We start from the raw sequence: 25,540 nt of genomic DNA on the forward strand, positions 1-25,540 counted from the left end.
ACGATTATGCCGTCGAACTGTTAAACACAATATCACACTCGTAGCATTGCGATGTGACTGTATATCGTCACTGTTAGGGGCATGCCACATCTCACTGCTACTCGTATTGCTCATATATTATATTTTATTATATTATATTGCTCAGTGGTTGAGTCGGCTTTGTAGCATTGACGAGTGTGGGCGGGATTGAGAGCCGCACGAGCCCGATGGAGCGATTGTTTACTAGTGTGGAGTCCCGTGAAGGAGCTCCGGATGGAAAGTTTTGTTTTGTGTTTACCTAATGGTTAAAGTTATTACACGTTTGCCGGTTCCTGCCTGAAAATGAGCGAGTTTGAACCACTTTTACATTAAGGAAGCGTTCAGAAAAAACAAAACACCAGCGAAGAACCTCGACACAGAGGAACATAAACACCTCAATACCAACTAGCGTTTCGAAAGTGTTGTTGCAGAGCAACAGAAACAGCGCGCAGAAGTATGAATGCACAACTACGCCCGTTGCATGTGCCGTGGGTCACGAAGATCACTTGACGCAGAAGTATAAACCAGGCTTGACAGGTGCGTGATGCGTGAGGCCAGCATACACAACGTATAGCCGTTTTACTTTACTTCAGGACACATTAATGCCACTCTGTAGGTCTATTGGAGACATTCATAAACATTCATAGCAAATCTAATAAATGTTGGAGACATACTTGTTACATAAATGCACTAAATCGCACTTCAGCTGCGTTTATTTGAGAGCGCAAAAGAAGATCTGTGCTTGAGCAGCGTATATTTGAGGGGGCGTGCAAGAAGTTTTGTGCACGACCAGAGGAAATCGGCACGCAAGCAAAGAGATTCACATGCTCGTAGGCTATTACATAAATGCGATCTCGACTTGTAATACTGTGCTTCTGACATTTGTCATCGAAATAACGCCACTGGTAGTTGGTAGATCTGTGTAATAAAGGCCTGCCGCCACAGCTGGAAAATATCCTAGAGGAAACACTGTACCCTGTAATATAAATTTTTGCAATGAATTATTATTATTATTATTAGTAGTAGTAGTAGTAGTAGCAGTGGTAGTAGTATTTCTAATCTGCTTGAAAGGCTGTTTGCTTTTAAGTTCATGTAATAAGCTCCATCACTACTTCCATACACATTCAGATGAGTTCAAAAACAGTAATGTTTTTTAAAACACATCTAGAGACTCCAAGGTTCTTTTCATTGCACTTGATTTTTAAAAGCAAAAACATGTCTCACAAAAGCAGCAGAAACACATCTGATTAAGGTCAACTTTATTGAAAGTAATTGAGATTACCATCAGTCTTCAAAATATGTACTTTTGCACATCTTTGCAGCAATGTCAAAAAATGTGTCAACAAAATCAAAATAGGCATTTCAAGATAGAAGAGTCTGAGCTATTCTGAAGCATATAATGAGTCTCGTGGGCTAATGTGAGGTCTGATTTCTGTGAAAAGACTGTGAAAAGGACACCATTTTTATGTAGTTTAGAGAAAAATAGAGCAGAACGAATTGCAACTAATATTCTAATACAGCAGTCGCATCATTAGACGTATTAGGAGTTTGAGGATTTGCTGTGTTGACTACATTTTTTTCACATTTAATCTTGTCCTAATCCTCAGCCAAGCATGGTTATGTTTCATGCCCGCTGGCACGTTGTTTCCAATGCTATGACTTGCGTAGCCAGTGAAATGGTAATCCTGCTGTCAGAACATTGCCGCTCTTTTCTCTCTCTCTCTTTTCCTGTCAAGAGCTCTCAAGAAGCCCTCAATAATAATAGACAGGCCAGGCTGTTCCTCACCCCAATGAAGGAGCATCTTCAGCCCTCTACACTCGCACCGATCCCTCCAGAAAAACCAGCACTCATGGGTATTAATCAACTGCCCCTTTACAGATACCACACGCCTTCACCCAAGCTCTCTTTGTGTGGGAGTTCATTCCAGCGCTGCCTGTAAGGCCACCGCGGCTATGAATAATGGACCTCAAGAATATAATGCTGATTTATGCAAATAACAGGTGAGGAGATCCATTTCCCTGCATAATGTTCCTTGGATAATATAGAACATGATATAGCCTGCAGTGGAAATGTGTGGGGAAAAATGGTCCACTTTGTCACTGATTCATTCTTTTAACATGTTGCACTGTAAAAGACCATATTTCAACCCTTTTATAATACATGCGCCAGAATGAGACCAACACTCAAGTGCACACTTTCCATTTCGAAATGAGACGCACACATTCCAGTTCTCCCTTTCAAAAAGTCTGGGGTATTCAAATAACAATACCGACAGGGGCTGTAATTTGTCAGAGTAATTTGCATTTTTGTTGTACACTAAGAATTGCAATGACTCAGTTGCAAGTTGTTCCATTGTAAACTACAGCACACTATAAATATGCTGTTGTTTCAACTCAAATTTCAGTAAAATATGGAAAACTTGTGTCTTTATTTACACTTTAATTCCTAGATATAACTGGTGAAATGGCCATAGCGGTTATTCTAGTTGTTTTTGTAACTGTGCGTTCACACCGAAGGCGGCAAGAGCGTCAAAGTTCGCCCTGGCAACAACGATGTCTGCTTTTACTGCTCTGCTGGTGAAAGCATCAAAATTTGCTACATTGATCTCGTATTTAAAGGGGGCATTGCAGCATATCAGCAAATCACTTACATTACTATGGCATTCATAATTAAAACAACACAGGACAAGACATGTTTAATAAAAGCTAGGTTCCCTTTGCATAGATATTAGTGGCAGTTATGAATTAAATAAATGGGCATATCCACAAGCAAAGTGAGTCGCATATTATTTATCGTCTGTTCATTTTTCTCTGTTCATTTCTCTTTCACACTCATGCAGAGCGAACATGCAGAAAGAAAAAATTGTGCTTGTTTAAAAGAGCCCATACACTTTTTTTATTTTATTTTTTTATACTGAATGCTATTCTATGCCCTATCCCAAAACATAGCCAACATAAAATATAAATATTTTAAGTTTCTAAAAGCACATTTTAATGTTTAAGCATTGTTCATTGGCTACACATCTGGGTCATAAATACCACACAATGCGGCTAATAAAAAGTATATAATTTAAGCTCATTAGAAATTAGAGCATATATATTTATATATTTGTTAAAACTGACGCGATTCTCCCCAGCAATTCTCTTTATGCTTACAGGGGTGCGTTTCCGAAAACCATCGTTAGCCAACTAAGGTTGCAAGTTTCTTTGTTACAAACAATTTATTGTTGTGTTGTCCACATTCCAGTGTTGTCCGAACAGGTCCGTGCGCGCAAGATGAGAAATTGATGAGTAGTTTTTTTTAATAATTTTTTTGAATAAGAAAAAAGTCTATATTAAAAAAATGATAAAACATGGGTTAATATAACAATTATGGGTTGCAGCTGGAAGGGCATCCGCTGCGTAAAACATGTGCTGGATAAGTTGGTGGTTCATTCTGCTGTGGCGACCCCTGATTAGTAAAGGGACCAAGCCAAAAAGAAAATGAATGAATGAACAATAATATTCATAAATGAGTAATAAAAAATATAATTTTTAACGTTGTCTCCACATTCCCTCCAAGTTTTTGGATGTCTTTGAGTTTCTAATATTCATTTATTCAACCTTGGTGAATGCACGGAGAATAAAGGCTCTTGCTTTTGCACTCCTTTATTTGAGACACCGCAAGAATCAGCTTCTCTCCCATGATGCACATCAAAAAAAATTATGTGCGACTGCCACAAGGGGGTGTATTCAAACAGTCGTGAGGGGGGTTGGGCTGCAGACTTGGTGCAGTGCAATCTGAGCTGCTTGCAATGCTTTTTAATGGGCTCACCTAACCCCACCCCTAACCCTACCCGTTACAGTGACGTCATTCGCTCCATTGAGTGCATCGTGTCTGATATTGCATCGCTGAGAGATGCAATCTCAGCTTGCATCATAAAGGCTGCATCCAGATACTACGTGATGTTTTATAAACAAATTTCGGGAGGAACACGCGCAGAAGTTTCAGTATCAAATACGTCATTGACAATTATTCTATTATCCAATCAGTTCTTGACCAAACCCCTATATCTACCAAAGCTGTCTTACCTGCAGCATCTTACGACTTTAGCATCCCTCCACCACCCCGTCACCTCACCTCTTAAGCATTACAATCCCAGGGGGAGCGTTCTGGGGCCGGGCTAGATACTTCGCTCGAATCCCAATTCCTCTCTGTTTCCTGATAAGAGGAATAACTCGAGTTTGGGTGTCTTCCCCGAGCTCAGAGCCCTCTCCCCGGACAGCACGCCAAATACGCTTTATTCTGAAACTATTGCAAGTGTGAACTCGTGAATGAAGTTGTTAGACAAAAGAGGCATGCATAGTCAAAGGCACATGAAAAAGAAGTGGATGCTGAAATGCATGTGATCAATTTGAAACTCCTTTTCTGTTTAGTAATTAGTGAAATAGCAATGTTACACTCAAAAAAAATGACTTTTGCTGCTTGTTTAAACTACTTTTTTAAATTGAGTTGAAACAGCACAATTCCTAAGGTTTTGTGGGGGACAACTTGCTGTTGTTTAAATTACTTATGTAAACTGAGTTGAAACAACACAAATCTTAAGGTTTTGGGGGGTACAGCTTAATTATTTTATGTTCAATCCACTTAAAATTGCAAAAAATGATTAAGTTAACTTAATCGATTTGTGTTGGGACAATATGAAGAAATCAGGTGGAACCCAGTATTTTTATTGTGTAGTAGCATCATAGGTGTGGCGGACGGACCCCGCGTGAAAATTACCCAACCCCCCTGGTCTTCACTTCGTGCAACCATGAGCACACTCGCCACACACACACACACAAGGCGCAATTTTTTGTCTCTACATTTTGCGCTACGCCACTGAGTAGAATTAAATATACAGTACACATGTAGGTAAGTCAGGGTAATAATGTGTTGTGTATACGCAAAAACTGAAGGTATAATGCATGTTTGTTGTAAGCATTTTGTATTAACAATAAAGCATATCAACGTGATGATGTGCATGTTTATATTTTTTATCTTCATTGCAATGCAAGTTTATTTATTTCCCAAAAAGCATACAGAGGTAATTATGTGTAACCCTACCCTTAGGGAAGCCTAACCTGAATGATGGATCTTCAGAAAGAACACAAAGAATGTCCTTCTCAGATGCCATCTCTTGCATTATCAAGACAGGGTGTTCTACACATCATGTTTTGAAGTGTTTTGTTGGAGCTAAATAAAGTCCTGACCTGGATAGACTGAACAAAGGAAATGAATGAGATAAGATTTCCAGGTCGAAGAAAGTGAAGCCACTTGTGAAATGTGTTTGTTTAAAAAGACGCTCTGTTTATTAATGTTAATATAATCACAGGCATTCAACATTAATTCCAAGATATTGGTCTGAAAATAAATCTAGATTTTTTTTGCGTTAATACATTTGAACTGGATAAGACGTGATCAGATTAGTGTCTTATTAAGGATATTTAAAAATGTAGAGTATCTGAAATATGGACTTTAATATGCATGGTCATCTGGGTTTTGATTTTCCATCAAAATTAAATAAAAAAAAACATAATTAGTGAGTCAAACTTGGTCGCTAATTAAGTAAAGCTGTTTGCATTAAAAAGGAGCCTGTAAGCAATTACAAGCCAGCATCCAATTTAAAACCAAGCTTTATGTGCTCTGATGACAGGCTGATGAATTTCTGTAAACTCACTTTAATTTCATGTCACACTATGCAAATAAATGGCGGTGAATCAATAGACATCAGATTGAGATTGAGTCGGACAAAGGCTAAGAGCCCCTTAGCTAACAGAGATAAGGAGAGTGAATTTGTCTTTTGTGTTTATTCATGCCAGACATAGTGGCACCATTGTATCACCCCAGCGGCCACATCAGCTAGTGTTTATTAATTTATTAGGTGATTATGGGCTGTTTGACATTTCTTTTTATATCAAGCTATCAGTTGCATCTTTGTATTCCAGAGATGAAATGAACCCACATAGTCAGATAAGATAAGGCAATGCAGGTAGTAAACATTTTAATTAAAGCGGTGATATGGAGGAAATGTTTGTTTCCCGGATATCTTAATAGTATTTGGGCAAGCTTACTTTTGAAATGCATGTGTCCTTGATGAAATAGTGCTAAAGATCATTTGTTAGATCTATAGGATGCAATGTAGATTGAATACCAATGAGTTTAGTTTGTTTACCCTGGAGGTGATTTTCTTGTTATGTGTTTCACCTTGTTATACCCCAAGGTAAACTGTCCACATCTGTATTTAGTTTTGCTATAAACCAAATTGACCCACAAAGCTTGTATCACATTCAATTCCAATACCAATGTAGTTGCAGGACAATAGGAAACTTCTACTTTGCTTGAAATGATACTCTATGACTTTTCCCATACCAAAATCTGTTCTGATAACGTGGAATTATGTGAGCAAATATAAATAAAATGAAACAAACTGAACTGTTTGATTCACTAAAAAATGATTCACTGTTGCATCTACATTGTTATTAACTAGCATGCAGCATAAATCAGTGAATCATTTTGTTGCTAGCATGTTTAAACATGATTTAAACAGTTGTTAAGAAACTTCTAGCATTGGCAAATTAGTTGTCATCATGTTTTAACAGCTTTTATTGCACTGTTTTCTGCAATACTTGATTCTGATTGACAAATTAAGACATTCCAAGGTATGTTGTTTCAGATATAATTCATCTGGGAACTACATTGTTAAACCCAACAGTCAACTTTATCAAATGAAATGAGTGTAGTTAACTTAAAATTTATTAAAAGTTAATTCTACTCATTTGAAAAGAGTTTTGAACTCAGTGTTAAAGGTAATGAGTTAAATACCTCATTACTTCAACTCAAATGGAGTCAGTTCACAGTACTCATATAGATTAGTTTTTTAACTCAAATGGTTTGTAGCAATTGGTTTCTTCAAATGGTTTGAGTTGCCTTAACTTATTGGGTTTTACAGTACTCAGCTGGTTTGAGTTCTCTTCATTTATTGTATTTTACTGTGCTCAAATTGCTTCATTACTCAAATGGAGTAAGTTCACACTCATTAGGATTCGTTTTTGAACTTAAAGGGTTTGTTGCAGTCAGTTCCCTTGAATGGTTTGAGTTACATTTTACAGTGTAAGAATAATCTTGATAACAATTTTTTAAGAATAATCTTAAAACAAGCTAAATTATTTGCTTAATGGTAAGCAAAATAATCATATGTCAAAAGGAAAAACAAAATGATTTTTCTAACCCTATTGGCAGATTGTTTTGCTTGTTTTTAGGAAAAACTCATTTAATTTTGGCATTTTATTCATTAAAACAAGACAATATTTTTGCTTGTCTAGAATATGCTTCTTGATTTAAGAATTTTGAGATATTTGGAATAGAAACAAGACAAATAATCTCAATAAGAAAAGCAGTGTAAAGGTGTGTTCACATCAGAAGTGAATACAGCATCAAGCGTAAGTGATTTACATGTTAAGTCAGTGCAAAGACATGAACAGACATTCTGCGGCGTGATTGGTGTGAATGACATCGCGCGAATTGCTCACTCTGAACTTCAGCAGACATTCGCACCACATTAACCAATCAGCTTGCTCTTATAGGAGTGTGCTTATAACGTAGGGCCTGTTGTTAGTGTCCCGAAAGGGAAATCCTCTTACTGACACCAGACAACAGCTCATCAAACTGGACTCTGCTCAGTCTGAAGCACCGTTGAAAGCTTCCATCATATAGATATAGTTTCTGGAGAAGTTGAAAAAATCACTGAGCTGAGTGCACCTCTGAAAGGATCTAGTGCGGTTGGGTGGGGTGGGTGGAGGTTTGTCATAGGTGAAAGTGATGAGTGGGAAAACTGAGCATGGGTGGGGGTGAGGTTGGGGGTTTCGGGGGTGGGTTGTTTGGGCCCCTAACAATATCTCTGGGGACCTCAAAACTGCGTGGGCCCTTAGAAAATAGCAAATAGCACGATGTATTTGTGCATGTCGCGTCTGGTGTGAACACAGCATGACAGAAAAGATTGAGTAATGATAATACAATAGTATTATTATGGCGGGATAAAGTACATCCAGCCAGTTGTTTTTGCAGAAAATATCCTTTCAGGCTTATATAATACCCCTCTGCTTTGTGTCAGCCTGCTCATAGGCATGTTTGGCTTTATTCTGCAAGAACCAGCTCGATCTACATTATGTCTGACTTAACAATGGCTAACATGTTCTTACATGTTTGTTTATTTGTTTGTAGTTAACAATGGCCAGTGCGAAGCTGATTTTCCAAACCAGCAAAGGAAATATTTGGAGCGTGGCATGATGTGTTGGTTTTTCACACAGAAACATTTGGCACACACTTTTTCTGCCAGTATTTTATATCTTAATTGCTTTTTCTTCCTCATCGTGTCCATGTGTGAGAGTTTGAGAGAGCTAGTTTGAGGGAGATAAAAGGTTTAATTTTTCACCATTTCCTTTATTATTTTCTTGAATATGTACAGTTTGAAGCGTGCTGTCGAATGTAGGTTTTTGAATAAGTGAAAAAAAGAGCCATATACAGGTGAGAAGACCTGTGGCACACATTGATTTGCCTCATTAAAAGTCTTTTCATTAATACACACTCATACGTGTGACCTGTGTTACATTATGCATGCTTGCTTTCTGAGGTTGACAGTTTTAATTTGCACAATACGAGTTTTCTTCACAATCACGAAAGCATAAATGTATTATTCCAGTCACAGGCTTTTTTTAAATGGTATGTAATTACTGACCCTACGGAACTGAATGAATTAGGCAGTGTTATGTTTAGCTGGCATAATGAGAGGAGTCGCAGATATAAACAGGGACTTTCTGAGCCAGTGTTCACATTGAGTTCATTAAATTATACAAAGACTTAATTAGAAATAGAATTAATCTGCTTTGCACAGTCTCCAGCATACATGGGGGTTTTGTCTTGCTTTCATTTAGGCCAGAGCTGATGTCAAGGGGGGCACAAATTCCTGGAGAATGTTATTTGTTATCATTTTTTTATTCATCTCAAAAATAATTTCTCAGCTAGATGTAATCGTTGGAAGATGGTAAAAACCTTGAAATTCCCAATTTACGTCTTCATCCCAAGTGAAATCAGTAATGCCGGCTGCAGGTGTTTAACTTCTTACAAACTCTAAAAAAGAGACACTTAAAATTCTTAGATTCTCTGGATTTACTTAAATTTTATTTTAATAAATATTATTTAACTTAAATTTTATTTAGGTTTGTCCCAAAAACTACTGTCTGAACTCTTGAGAAGTTAAAAAAATGATATTGGCTTGGCTAAAAAATAATATAAACACTGCACTGCAAGAAATGAAAAAGAAATTTAATGACATCGGTATATATACACTACCTGACAAAAGTTTTGTCATTGATCCCAGTTGTAAGAGCAAAAAAGAATAACTTGACTTCTAGTTGATCATTTGGAAAAGTGGCAGAAGGTAGATATTCTGATGAATCATCTGTTAAACTGCATTTCAATTAACACAAATACTGCAGAAGAACTATTGGAACCTGCATGGACCCAAGATTCTCATAGAAATCAGTAAGGTTTGGTGAAGGAAAAATCATGGTTTGGGGTTACATTCAGTATGGGGCCATGTGAGAGATCTGCAGAGTGGATGGCAACATCACCAGCCTGAGGTATCAATACATTTGTGCTGCCCATTACATTACAAACCACTAGAGAGGGCAAATTCTTTAGATGGATAGTGCCCCTTGTCATATTTCAGCCTCCACATCAAAGTTCCTGAAAGCAAAGAAGGTCAAGGTGCTCCAGGATTGGCCAGCCCAGTCACCTGATAGTCATACACAATATTATTCTTTTTCCACTGCACCATGACTTTATATTCTTTGCTGTACATTATTCTATTAAGTGACTAGACTTTTGTCTAAGCAAAGTCAGACCATACTGCCCTAATTAAATAATTAAAAATCAAGGCATGATCATATTTTATTTTGGTAAAATAAACATAATCTAGAGGCCTTTGCCTTTCATTTAAGCCACTTTTGATACCAAATGGTCAATCAGAAGGCAAGGTAATATTTGTTGTTCTTAAAACTTGGATAAGTGACAAGACTTTTGTCAGGAAAGGTAAATTATTAAACAGTTATCATTAATTGTTAATGTTAATTGATTAAATATTTAATGATTAATGGTTTATTAATACAACTAAATTGTTTAAAACAATTCTAATATAAATACAACAAGAATCCTGACATATTGTTAAAAAGAAGCATGTTAAATAAACAACATAAATATATTTTAATCTTTAAATGTGAAATGTTTTAATTTCCACACATTGTCTTTCTGGAACAATAAAGGTTCAGTAATTCATCCCCAAATGCCGTTCATTCCAGTACAATAACTTCTTCCACCCACAAACGTGAAGTTTAATAAATAAAAGGCTCTAATCAATGTTGAAAGAGCTAAAAATATGTGCATGTAGGCTGTTTTAATATTTCGGATGATTATTTAAAACCTTTGCATTTTATAAATGACGATAAAACATTTACAAAGTCATTATTCACAAATATCTCATTTATAGCCAGATAATAAAAATCCAGATCTCTTTCTCAGTTTATCTTACCTGAAATACAGCAATGAAGTTGTTAGCCAAAAAAAAAAATCTAATTTCCTTCTCGCTCACTGGCCTTTTGTCGAATGTCTGGGTTATATAGTGAATTAACTCAACAGCAAACCCCAGCCAGGGTCCAATTTCAGATTTTTAGAAGTCGTGTAACTCAGTTTATTTACCAGTTCTAATGTGCTTAGGTGCAAAGTTGTCTGCCTATTTAAAATACAGCCGCAATGACTGATGTTTGGAAAGTAATTGGAAAAAGAAACCTGTCACTCAGTGTTCACAAGCAGAAGGCTCATAGTAGACAGCTGTGAGAGCGAGATAAGAGAGAATATGGTGGTAGAGTTTAGAACGAAACACAATAATATACTCACTTCAACTTCATTTTAAAATGTGATAAAAAAAAATCGTAAAGCAATAGTAATCCCAGAACGCTGCAGATAAGAAGTGTAATGCGTCATTTAGCGTCTCTGGATGTTTATGGTTGTTTATTGAGGAATTTAGGTGACTAGAAAGCCAAGTACATTACAACTAAATTCTCAAACTTGAGGTAGGATAATATTGGAAAGATTTAAAACACACTGTTAATGATATTTGTAAATTACACAGTACTTAACTATGAACTGTATTTTACTGTAGGAAAGTTATGCAGTATGTAACTGTATTTTAAAGTTGCATTGTGAAAATTACTCTATGTTTTACTGTAAAGTATGCTGTAAATGCTGCTGTAAATGTAAATACAGTATTTTTGCTGTAATTAATTTATAGTAAGTTACTGTAGATTCTACAGGAATTTTTTTTTTTATTATTAAACGGGAGTATAAAATTATACATAAAACAGTTTACAAGAGAATTAACAACAAAAATTAGTCATGTACATTAAGTATTTTTTTCGGCAAGCGTAATCTAGAGGCCTTTGCCTTTCATATAAGGCACTTCTTATGCCAAATGATCAACTAGAAGTCAAGTTATTATTTGTTGTTCCTAAAACTGGGATAGGCGACAAGACTTGTCAGGTAGTATAAATTATTAATCAGGTATCATTAATTTATGAAATGGTTAATCCAGAGTTGCAATCCATATATAAAACCATTATACCATTTATATTGATAAATTTATTATACACTTCAAAAAGTAATAAGGAAACTTGGGACCCAAATCGTTTTGTGTAACTGCAATTGAAAAATGTTGTTTCCGGCTCCATTTTACGAAAACAACACAAGAGTGAAAAACCTTCCTTAAACTTATTAATAAAATCATTGCATGGATAATATCTATGTAATATTTTAAAATTAGTTTCTTTGACTGTGTACTGTTTTACTGTGTTATAGTGTGTATTTTTTAATATCTGACCAGATTTTTGAGGGAAAAAAGAATGAAGGGAACGCTTGTTTCCATTTAAGCATTGCTATTGGAAGAACACTTTTATTTGCAGTTAGGAATTTCCTAATATAATTGTTATTAAATGTTTTATTCATGATAGAAAGGCCCTTAACAGTAAGCTCTGGAAGAGAACCAGATACTTGGTTATACAACTTTTCAGTTTGAAGTAATTTGGGGGAGATAAGAGTGAAGTTTTTTTTTCCCTCTCCACTGTCGCCACTGGCTTGCATGGTTCAGGATCTATAGAGCTGCGCATTGTTGGATTTGCTCTTCAATATTTGGACTCTCAGTAGTGATTATTAAACCACACTGAACTGAGCTAAACTGAACTGAACTTAAACACTACAAATTGAACTACACTGTTCCAATTTACTATGACCTTTTATGTAAAGCTGCTTTGACACAATCTACATTGTATAAGCGCTATACAAATAAAGGTGAATTGAATTGAATTGAATAGATACAATGAACACATTTTTAATATTCATTCAAAGTAAATTTTAAACCAAAAGTTTTAATAAATTCACTGTAATTATATAAATCCCCTACATTATTTAATAAATCTGTTACAAAAAGTAATTATTTTTAACACAATCATTCTAAAATATGGACTTGTTTATGAATAAAACATACAGATTGTTCCCAATAATACATCGGGAACATCTGCTTGTAAATCAGTTTCCATGTATTCATGTATTGTTTATGAATATTGGAACCGGAAATTGTTAACAGCGCAGTTATTTAAATAAGTAACTGGTTTGCTATTGCATTATGTAAAAAATAGTCAATGAAAACAAGATATGTAACACTTGCATGCATACTTTTGACAAAAGCTATTTTTTCAGTGTTCTTAAATTAAAATTAAAACTTCTTTTATTCAACATCTGAAAATTGTGACCTTTTTCACAGTCCACTATTTCACAGTTCACAGATGTTTTTTTTTTTCTTTTTAAATAATATTCTAGAGTAGAAACATCCCAGTACTTTGCAGTCTAAAAGTGTGACCAGTGAGGCGAGTGTGTCTCCTTTATTATAATAATCCAGTTTTTTTTAAAAATTCAAAGGTCATTTTGAAGGGGAGAAAACTAATTACAAAGGCTAAGTTTTAATATGCAAATTTTTTAAATATTTTTACTCACACCTGAAGGTTGTTCAAAAACATTAAAAAGCTTCAGGTGCTGCAGTCCAACTATTTAAAACATTGATTGAACTTTCAAATGATTTTGACCTCCATTGGTTTAAAATATTTTTCTCTCTCTCTTGCCAACAGCTCATTAATAGACAATAATAATAAAAAAGAAAATTAAATCAGAAACTCATGAAGAATCTGAACACTGTACTGTAACAGTGACTGCATATGAAGATCCCCAAGCAGGATGGAAAAGTCAAAAGGAGAGTACTAGCAGTAATGCAATGTTCCAGCATTAGGACATCTCTTAAATTGAACAAAATTATGTACCTTCTGTAATTTACTTGACAGGCATGATTTCAACATGACAAGTTTCAAAGGACATCATCTTCCTTCAGATGCAAGAGAGGGACGTAGGACAATCCAAAAAACCAGCTGTGACAAAACAGCCTTACTAACCTTTGAGTGATTTTTTTTTCAACACAGGATCAGTGGAAGCAATGCCAAACCATACTTAAACATAAATGTTTGACTGCAGTTTCTGGTAAAATGAACTTTTCAAGACTAATAAGAATTTAGTAACCAATCACATTTAGATTTTTAGTTTGAAGTATATGATCATGCAGTATGATCAGGGTGGTTCCTGAAGAGTACGATAATATTCCCTAAACCCAACCGATAGTGTTTTCAAAAGCACAGATTGACCCGATCACCCAGCCTGATCTCACGAGAAAACGTAAGTATTTTACGTTTTGTCAGTTTAGTGGCTAATTCGTACGAATTCGTACGAGTTCAGTCGTACAAAATTGTACGATTTTAAAAAGGAGGCGGGGCACCTAACCCCACCCCTAAACCCAACCGTCATTGGATGAGCAAATCGTACTAAATTGTACGAATTAGATTGTACAAATTCATGCGAATTAGCCACTAAATCAAAAAGTTACGAATTGCCGTGAGATTGTGTTGGATCACCCCTTCCCTAAACCCAACCGACAGTGTTTTCAAAAGCAATCCAGAAAAAAAAGCCCTCTGATTTTAGCAACGTTTTCAGATCTTACCACATTCTTATCCTGTGTTATTTACTTGTTTATTTTATTTTTTGCCTTTTGTTTTTGTTTTCTGGAACCATTCTTCGCCGAACATAAGCCCTGTCACCATGGTCAACTCCGTTCTGCATCTCAAGTCCTCCGACGTACATGGTGAGCTACTAAGCAAACTGGTAACACTGGAAAAGCAGTCCACACTGAAGTACATGTTCTGCAGATAGCGTGAAAAGAAACAAAAGCTGTCAGCGGCGTCATACCACCCTGTAGCATTTGTTTTTAAGACAAAATGCAGCCATACATAGCTCTGGCTACATAATTCATGCTCTCCAAAAATGTATACAGGGGTACGACGAGCCTGTGTTGTTTATTTCAGGCTACAGACATTTAAATTGACAGAAGTACAAGCAGCTTATTGTTTATAAAATACACACTGATGTCTAAAGAGATGGCAATAATAACTGTTTTTAAACATAATTAAACAACATGCTATATTCACCTCAGGTACACACAATTTAGCTAACTAGAACATTGACACTATTCTTCTAGTTAAACAGCCATTCATGTATGTACGTTCATGTATATCAGGAGAAGTTGATTAATTAACACGTTGTAATACCAGCTCTAATCTCTCCACTGCAGCGCAGGCTAGCATGGTGGTGCCCATCACCCATCAAATATGACTAAATTACAAAATACATATTCTTACACATATTTAAGAATTTGGATATTAGATATTTCTCAACATAATTAGGACAATTCTCAATCTTTATAAAATAGGGGGGGAAAAACGATAAGTGCAAACTTGATGTGTCCATATGAAATCTGTAAAGCGATATGTTCTAAATATTGGTCACATTAAAAAAAACGTACATGGGGGAACAGCTGTATATTTAAAATTAAAATTTAGCACTAAATATTAAAAATGTACAGTTGAAGTCAGAATTATTAGACCCCCCACCCCCCCCCCCTCTTACAGCCTTAGCCACGCATTACAGCCCCCCTGTTTTTTTTCCCCAATTTCTGTTTAAGGTAGAGAAGTTTTTTCAACACATTTCTAAACATAATAGTTTTAATAACTCATCTTTAAAAACTGATTTATTTTATCTTTGCCATGATGACAGTAAGTAATATTTGACTAGATATTTTTAAGACACTTCTATACAGCTTAAAGTGACAAATAATGGCTTAACTAGGTTAATTAGGTTAGGCAGGTTAGGGTAATTAGGCAAGTTATTGTATGACAATTTTTTTTTTCTGTAGACTATCAAAAAAATATATAGCTCAAAGGGGCTAAAAATTTTGACCTTAAAATGGTTTTTAAAAAATTAAAAACTGCGTTTATTCTAGCCGGAATAAAACAAATAAGACTTTCTATAGACGAAAAAAACATTATCAGACATACTTTGAAAATGTCCTTGCTCTGTTAAACATAATTTGGGAAATGTTTAAAAAAGAAAAAAATTCAAAGGGGGCTAATAATTCTGACGTCAACTGTATGTGTGAAATATTAACCCACAAGTCAGCAAAATACCATGTAAACATGACATCATGAAACTTACGACTTTAGCTATGTTTCCATCCACCTATTTGTATGTGCATTTTGGATATATGCTTAAAAAATTGGTTGATGGAAATGCCAAAATGCACATAAATTTTGAAAATGCGCATAAAAAATGTTTGCACATAACTGAGTAGGAAAAACTTTTTATTTAATTAAAAAATGTGCATAAACTATGATGGAAGCATTTTTACTGAACAAATTCCAGTAAGCCCATTAAAAAGTCGTGATTGGTTATAAGAGATCATGTGATGATAAAAATGTGTGTGAAAGGATAAACGATTAGGCTGAGCACACTGTAAAACATCTGAAATGTTGATTTGGTCATTCTAAAATGCCTTAACCGTTTCTCTATTAGTGCTATTATGCTATTAATGACCTCCAGAACTATCAAGAGCATCTGCACTCTGCGTCTCACACCTTCAGATGCCATCGTGCGTTCATTCTGTGTCGGCATCATCCTCTGAGATGCAAGTCATTTATTAAATAAAGAAAAGATTCATGCAGCTTCTCCTACCGCAGCAAATTCAGTTTTTACTGTTGATATTTGGCGCCAGTTAATCAGGAAGTGAAGATTTTGCTCTCTTTGGTCACGTTTACACTGTCAAGTCTTGATACCCAATTCCGATTGGTTGCCTATATCAGACTTTTTTGCCTGTCCATTTACACGCTCTTTTAATTGTGACCCATATCCCATGCATGTGTTTACACCTGCTATACAATTTACGACGTCGCATATGCGTAAAGGCGGGTTCTAGCATCTGTGCCACACTAGCCACAATGGAAGAAATTGTCTTGCTTTTAGCTCTGCAAAATATGCGAAGTTCACCCACCTTTAAAATGATTTTGAGGCGGAGGAGAAGGGTGAGGGCCGTCATCACAGCTGCAATATCTTCAAAAACAAATTTGTTTCTGTAGGACACTTTATTCTTGAACTGACTCGTCTCGACCACTAACCAATTTTCTCCTCCATGTTTCCTCTGTTGTTGTTGTTTACCACGTCGGCGTCTCCACTCACGCTCTTCCTTCTACGTCATTAAACCCACATTGTCGCAAGTTTAATGACGGACAAAACGAAATGCCTCAATAAATCTGATCTGCCTGTTTACATGATAGTCGCATTGTCACATATCTGATTTATATCTAATTTATTTCCACATATGAAGGAGGCCTGAAACTGATATCTGAATATCTGATTGCAGAATTGGATCACATTTAACTGGCTGTGTAAACGGGGCTTTTGGCTGATGATTTTATCTGTGTTCTCTAGTTTGTTCTGTTTTTTTCAGCCTGATCTCACGAGAAAACGTAAGTATTTTACGTTTTGTCAGTTTAGTGGCTAATTCGTACAAATTCGTACAAGTGCAGTCGTACGATTTTAAAAAGGAGGAGTGGCACTTAACCCCACCCCAAAACCCAACCGTCATTGGGAGACGAGCAAATCGTACTAAATTGTACGAATTAAATTGTACGAATTAGTCACTAAATCAAAAAGTTACGAATTGCAGTGAGATTGTGTTGGTTTTTTTAGTGTCATATTGCACATCCATATACAGTACTTTTATTTGTATATGTAAAAACTTGCTCGATGTAAATGTGCTAAGGCATGGTAGACACAACAGTGTGACTTTCTAAAGCTGCTTTTGAAGCTACCTGTATGTTACATGCTTTACAGATACATTCAAAATATGCTTGTTCAAAAACACTGAATATTTTAGTAAAGAAACACCACTACTGGGATCTGCTGTGACATCCAGATCAACAGAAGTTAGATAGGTTTCATGCATCTTGCTCAGTTGCATACCTTCAAGGCTTTGGCCACATGTGTATATATATAAACCATGTGATTTTTCTCAAAAGTAAAAGTTTATCTTTTTGTCTCAGTGCTTTTCATTGCTGTCATCATCTGACCTCAGTAGACTAACCAGTGCACAAAGTCGTGTGGTGTTGTGGATAGGCTGCAAAAAACAAAGGGAGTGCTGGTGGGATTTCATGAGGATTGTGTTAGACAGAAGAAGCAGCAGCTACACAGCACATCAGAGACCTTTGTTTTGTTGTATGCGCAGATACACACCCTTACTCTCATAAAAAGACTGTAGAATCCTTGCTGTTTCTGATCAGAATAGACACAAAAGAAACCCACCCAGTCTCTTTCTGGACCATGGAGCTTGATTGTATGCTTAACAAAAGGATCATTCGGAATTGTTAGACAGCAGTTAGCATTGATTTAATGGTAGCAGGCAGACAGTTAAATGCATATTTGAAGACTACATTATTGCAAGTGAGCTGACCCATGAACTACATTAAAGTTATTGTTTATTGTGCCTTTTAGTATGGTGGGCGAGAGAGATCAATGTGCTGCAACTTAAGAAAACATCTTCAAAACTTCCTTGACAGCACATGTGTTGCAAATACTCACATTGCAAACACAAATACTCCAGCTTCACCTCACGAGAAAACGTAAGTATTTTACGTTTTGTCAGTTTAGTGGCTAATTCGTACGAAAATGTACGATTTTAAAAAGGAGGCGTGGCACCCAACCCCACCCCTAAACCCAATCGTCATTGGGTGATGAGCAAATCGTACTAAATTTTACGAATTAGATCGTACAAATTGATACGAATTAGCCACTTAATTAAAAAGTTACGAATTGCCGTGAGATTGTGTGGAATACTCACAACACTTCCACAAAAAACAAGACTGAAGTTAGCACATTGTATTAATTGTATTATGTTGTTTTTCCCATCTTTAGCCCCCAACAGGGCGTGAATAAATGAGTGTGTGCGACAAACAACCGTATAAGTACAAAAAATTAAAATGAGATAACCATGTGACATTAATTGTATGTGTGAACGTCGTATACAGAAACTGGGGATATTTTTGCTTGACCAAGAGTCTGCATTTTGAACATTAAAATAACTTCACACAGAAAAAACGTTTATGTCCACTATTTTGCAAATCCTCTGCAAAAAAAGGAGAGCCGACATGAACAAAATGGAAGGACAGAGTAAGGAAGGCTTTGAGGGGTTGCTGGGAAACCATATTTGAATCGAAAATGAGAACAAAAACCAGGGAAAAATCCACCGATAGAGGTGATTGGTAGAACCGTACATGTGATGTGATCTCTCTCACTTGCTCACGAGATGAGCTAGGAGCGCTTAACAGCACAAAAACAGTTAACCTATCAAAATAAACCACATACCGTATATAATAAATTCAATTCAATTCAATTCACCTTTATTTGTATAGCGCTTATACAATGTAGATTGTGTCAAAGCAGCTTCACATAAAGGGTCATAGTAAATAGGAACAGTGTAGTTCAGTTTAGTTTAGCTCAGTTCAGTGTGGTTTAATAATCACCACTGAGAGTCCAAACACTGAAGTGCAAATCCATCGATGCGCAGCTCTACAGATCCTGCACCATGCAAGCCAGTGGCGACAGCGGAGAGGGAAAAAAAACTTCACTAATTGGCGAAAGTGAAGAAAAAAAACCTTGAAAGAAACCAGACTCAGTTAAATCTGTATCATTGCATATTTCCTGCCAGTCCTGTGTAGACTACGGCAAGCAGACTTTATATGCTTATTTAAATTGTGGGATGGTGAAGCGTGAAAACAGCTTGTAGTATATACACAGGTGCGCTGCGACTGCAAAACAACAATATTTAGCTAAGATGTATGTCAGCATTTTATGCATTTATTGTTGTATTTATTTATATATTGCTTATTGTTAATAATTGATTGTTATTGACTGTACTGTACGGTCTTTATAGTATATTGTACATTGTTCATAGTGTTTTTAAATAATTATGAGTATCATTATAGTAAACCTGAAAGAAATGCTTAAAATTAACCTGAAGTTTCTGTTACTGTATTAAAACTTGTAACTTAAACTTAAGATAAATGTAACCGTTTTATAAAGTTTGATATGGGCCGGTGCCCAAAAGCAAGGAATGACTACTGGAGAGAGGATAACAATGTAGCAGGTAAGTGAATAATCAACACAAGCACTCTTTTGTGTGTTTAACCAAAAAAAATTTAATTTAAAAGAGTAAAATAATAATAAAAATGTTCACATTAAACAAATGAATCACTTATAATAAACCATTAGAGTATTGAATGTGCACTATATATATATATATATATATATATATATATATATATATATATATATATATATATATATATATATATATATATATATATGTTTATGTATATGTATATGTATATGTTTATGTATACAGTATGTATATGTATATGTATATGTATATGTTTATGTATACAGTATGTATATGTATATGTATATGTATATGTTTATGTATACAGTATGTATATGTATATGTATATATATATGTATATGTATATGTATATACATAAAATAACACTTCTGGTTTCTTCCAGGTTGAACAGTGGCAAAATCAAACTCAACCCTGATAATACACTCTTTTTTCCACAAATAAAATTATAAACAGGAAAGCTCAGTTTTGTTTGTCAGTTTTGTGTGAAGACAAATAAACCAAAACAAATCAATTACAAAAAACTCAGAATAAACGATAAAATAAATAAAACAATTCAACAAATGCAAAACAAACTGTGGGGGGAAACCTACTGCACCACCGTGTCGCCCTAGTTGAGGACATACTTTCTAATATAATAATGTTTCAATACTGAAATAAATTGGTCTATTGGTCAAGAAAAATCATAATCGGGAAAGAACGAAAGAATCCCAGCCAAAGTTGCTCTACATCTGTGTCAGATTCTACTTCTTGTCTTCGAAATACCCAGGATTTGTTTTGGATTACCAGCTACACAGCTGGATTTATAGATCATATTGCTCCCACAACCTTTTCTCACTGACCTCTGACTGGTAACACCAAGGAAATTTGATTCTGTCCAGTGTATTCTTTCAAGGAACCGATCCTGTTATCATATGACCACCCAGAACTTTGCTTCTATTTTCAACAACTCACCAAAGTGAACAGAATTTAAGTGTCTCACAAATATTTAGGTATTCCAGGCATGATCTGAAGAGGAAAAACTAAACGTGAGAGTCTTTTGGGTCTCTGCTAACTGTCCAAGGTACAGTTTACATTATTAATGCTGACTGATTTTTAATTCTACAACTCTGAGTGCCATCCTGAGTTGGGTAAATCCAATTAGAGTCTTAAAACAACCCTTCCTGCAACCCTCTTCAAAACTGATACAGTAAAATGTGACACGAATCTGATTTGCTGAGTATGCTTTTGTATATTATAAAATAAACATGGAGTCAAGTTCTGAGGTTTTGTGAAGGTCATGTTTCTTTCAGAGCTTATTTTCACTCATGTAAAAAGTCTGCTATGCTGCTTTCACTATCTATAGCATCCCTGCCATAATTCTGAATTGGATTGTTTTGCCCCCCTTTGGAAATCAATAAAAACAAACATTTATTCTGTAGACTCCTTCTGTGTTGTGCTTCACCTTGACCTTTGCCGAGTGTTTTGAGGGACAGTCCGTGGCAGAATAATCAGTCCTTTGTCTCGGTGTGTTGATGAGGGACTATTGATCGAACCGAATTGATAAGGTCAGGCTCTGGGCAGACATACACCTCTTATTAACTAAGCAATGGAGTACAAGTATCTCTCATTTCTCAGTGAATGCTGGTAATTGTAAGAATTAGTGACAAGCTGCTAACAGCCAGATACTTTGTGTTCTATATGTAATCAAAACAGTTTGTGCTGTAACTGGCCACTTTATTAGGTACACCTCACTAGTACCAGGTTGGACACCTTTTTTTCTTCAGAACTGCCTTAATTCTTCATGCCATAGATTCACTAAGGTACTGGAAATATTCCTGAGAGATTTTGGTCCATATTGACATGATTGCATCACGCCGTTGCTGCAGATTTGTCAGCTGCACATCCATTATGTGAATTTCCAGTTCCACCACATATCAAAGCTGCTCTATTGGATTGAGTTCTGGTGACTGTGGAGGCCATTTGAGAACAGTGAACTCATTGTCATGTTCAAGAAACCAGTCTGAGATGATTTGCACTTTATGACATGGCACGTTATCCTGCTGGAAGTAGCCATCAGATGATGGCAACACTGTGGTCATAAAGGTATCGACATGGTCAGCAACAATACTCAGGTAGGCTGTGGCATTGACACGATGCTCAATTGGTACTAATGAGCCCAAAATGTGCCGATGGATCCATGCTTTCAGGTTGTTGATGCCAAATTCTGATCCTCCATCCAAATGTCGCAGCAGAAATCGAGACTCATCAGACCAGGCAACGTTTTTCCAATCTTCTATTGTCCAATTTTGGTGAGTCTGTGTGAATTCTAGCCTCAGTTTTCTGTTCTTAGCTGACAGGAGTGGCACCTGGTGTGGTCTTCTGCTGCATAGCTTCAAGGTTGGACGTGTTGTGCATTCAGAGATGCTCTTCTGCATATCTCAGTTGTAATGAGTGGTTATTTGAGTTACTGTTGCCTTTCTATCAGCTTGAACAAGTCTGGCCATTTTCCTCTGGATTCTGGCATCAACAAGGCTTTGCACCCACAAAACAGCCACTCACTGGATATTTTCATTATTTGGGACCATTCTGTGTAAAACTCTGGAGATGGTTATGCGTGAAAATCTCAATAGATCAGCAGTTTCTGAAATACTTAGATCAGCCTGTCTGGCATCAACAACCATGCCACGTTCAAAGTCACCTAAACCACCTTTCTTCCCCATTCTGATGCTCGGTTTGAACTGCAGCAGATCATCTTGACCATGTCTACGTGTCTAAATGCATTGAGTTGCTGTGATTGGCTGATTAGAAATTAGCATTAACCAGCAGTTGAACAGATGTACCTAATAAAATGGCCGGTGAGTGTACATTACCAAATGCCACTGAATCATTCATTCAGTTGTTGCAGTAAAAGCTTAAAAAATACTATGGTTTATTCAAGAACAAAATAAATGACTTTCTGAATTTGGAGCTGCTAGCATACCACTTAACTGCTTCTGCTAAGCTTTTTTTTTACTTCTACAAGGTAAAAAAAAAGAGTAATGAGCTGGTCCAAATTCATTAAGTGTCTTTTTGAGCCATTGAATTATTCACTCATGATGCACATTTTTTCAAAAACACTAATTAATGCAGCAAGTAAACACCATTACTGTGTTGCTCAGAAAGATATTTGTATCCTTTGTCCCATTTTTCAAATTATATAGCTAAGCAACATCACCCAAGTGCTGTTTCGGTCCCAGATAACAGGAGTGCAAATGTAATATTTATTTTATAACAGTTAATTTCATACAAATGTAATTTTCGGGTATACCTGTATTTTAGACCACTTTGTCTGTTTTTTCCCCTCAGTTTTGTTGATGAAAATATTATCAGAACTGTTGTGTGTCTCCTTTAAACATATTGTTCCATTTCTGAATTAAGCTGTGTTATTAATGGATAATGTGAATCAATTATTTAAATTGGCCATTCAAATAAAGAGCTGTTTACTTTCCTCCTGAATGAATCAGTCATTTGAACAAATCTAATGAATGACTCAATGGCTTACGCATAAGACATTTACCTACTGCCACTTTTGTATTTCTTTCCAAAGCTTCTTCATGTAATGTGATGTAATATGATGCTTTTCACATTAAGCACAATAATGACTTGAAATTTTCTTTTGGGGGGAGTTTCTTATGCAAATTAAGTATGTAATTCATGTGCAACTAATAAATTCTAAACAAATTTTACCATTCATTTCCAAAGTACTGAATGGTAAGAAGCAGTTTCCAATTAAAAATAATAAGAGGATTCTGTTTTAAATTAAATGTAATGCAATTCTCTCAGTAATAACTTCTTGTTTATTGAACTGTCACATAAAGTGTCTGTTGGCCACGGCTCCTTGTGACATTGCTTAATTTGGGGATTGTAATAGGATTTATAGAATTATGTGTGAAAGAATGATGTGTGAAAAAAGGAGTAAAATATGCAATGCTTAAAGTGGAGACTATAAATAATCTCTGTACTGAGAGACTGAGATAATATGAAAGAGCAGAGACAAGTGTGTTGGGGCAGAGATCACAGCCCCGCTCTCTCCACTGTGATCTTTAATGTCTCTAATGAGCTTTGTTCTCCTGGTTAGTAAAAGCCTCACACTTTCACATTAAGCTTTCAGGTCAACCACAGTTTCTCCAGGCCAAGGAGCTCCTGATCACACATACATGCAAAAATAATATTCATTATCCACTGGATTTTGTATGTGAGTGCTCCGCTGCGGGCATAAGTCTTTGTCCATGTAGGTTGAGTAGATTTTTGATTAAAAAAATCACCAGGTTAGAAATGGGAACTTTTCCTTCTCCTTGTGCTCTGAATTTCAAGTACGAAATCCAATAGCAATTCCATTTGCTGAAGTATAACAAATCAGCACAGCTCTGTTCAAAACCTAGTGAGCTGCCTTGCCTCTCTCAGACTTCAGCTCATTTCAGGCAACAACCTAAAGGCTGTGACACCATAAGGCCATGTTAAAAAAAAACTATAGCAAGAACAAAAGTGACCGTATTTGCTTATTTCACGTGGCCACCCTTTTAAAAATGAAAGCAAGGCTGCAGTGGGAAAAAACCTGGAAGTAGAGGATCAGCACTGTAAACATTGCAACAAGTGCAGATGTAGTGTAAACAGCACTTTAATATAATTCAGTTAAGGTTAATTCAAACAGTGAAAAGCATATTGGGCAGTGCTTAATTTGTAAATTTAAGCAGTAGGCCCCAGAACAGATCTGGGTAACGGATCCGACATTACCAGAGGAGGAAGAGGTGTCGAAAGGACGAAGGACGAGGGTTGGTCGCAGACGAAAGTAGAGCCGAGGGGGAAGTCGCGGAAGAAAGGCGGGGACGGGGTTGTGCATGTGAGGAGGGGGATCGGTAAAATTAAGCCCTGATATTGGGCATCAAACAAAATCATATTCTCATTATGAGTAATAAAGCTTTAGTGTCCTCAGTTCATGGCACCAGGTAAACACCGTGGGGACGCTTCCCTGCTTCTGCCTATGTAACCCAATGAGCGATAAAACAATGCAGTCTTCTGTAGCATACCCTCATGTCTGTAATAGTGTCATGCTACTGAAATTTTAAAAAATGTTAAGCGCATTCTTAAACACTGCTGATTTGCCTATTAACCAGTGCTCAACACAAATGACTGTGATTGGCCATGAAGGTCATAAGTTCACTGGAGCATTTTAAAGCCATGATAATCAGTTGATTCATCAGCGGACCGCTTGTCTGTGCTTGCACTCGGTAAACATTGGTGAAGTACAATGAACTGATGACCTTCGCAGCCAATCACAGTCATTTCTGTTGAGCACTGGTGGATACTGTGGCAAATCAGCTGCGTTTAAGAACGTGCTCAACATTGCTTAAATGTTAGCAGGAAATTTCCTTTTTTCTAAATGTTACTATCGAAATTCAGTATCGTGAAAAGTTTAATATAGTGAAAGAATCAGTTCATTAACTTGAGTTTGATTAATGGCATTTAAAACGTGTGTTTGGGAAAGAAAATGTTGCCTAACTCGTGCCATTTCCCTTAACTTAGCTGAAAATGAGGTCCGATATCCCTTTTTATTTTCATTATCCATTCAGAAAGGCCACTCAGAAAGCAGTGAAATGATGCATTTCTGTCACTTCCTCTTCGCCGATAAGATATACCGCCAGGTACACAACAGTACTCCATCGCAAACGGCGTTCCTGTGTGACTCCACGCGATACTTCTGGGTTTCTTCCCACCGCAGCCTCGCTTTCGCTTTTAAAATGGTGGCCATGTGAAATCAATCTATTAACTTCAGC

The sequence above is a fragment of the Danio aesculapii genome, chromosome 1 (assembly GCF_903798145.1).
Source record: "Danio aesculapii chromosome 1, fDanAes4.1, whole genome shotgun sequence".
Taxonomy (NCBI): Eukaryota; Metazoa; Chordata; class Actinopteri; order Cypriniformes; family Danionidae; genus Danio; species Danio aesculapii.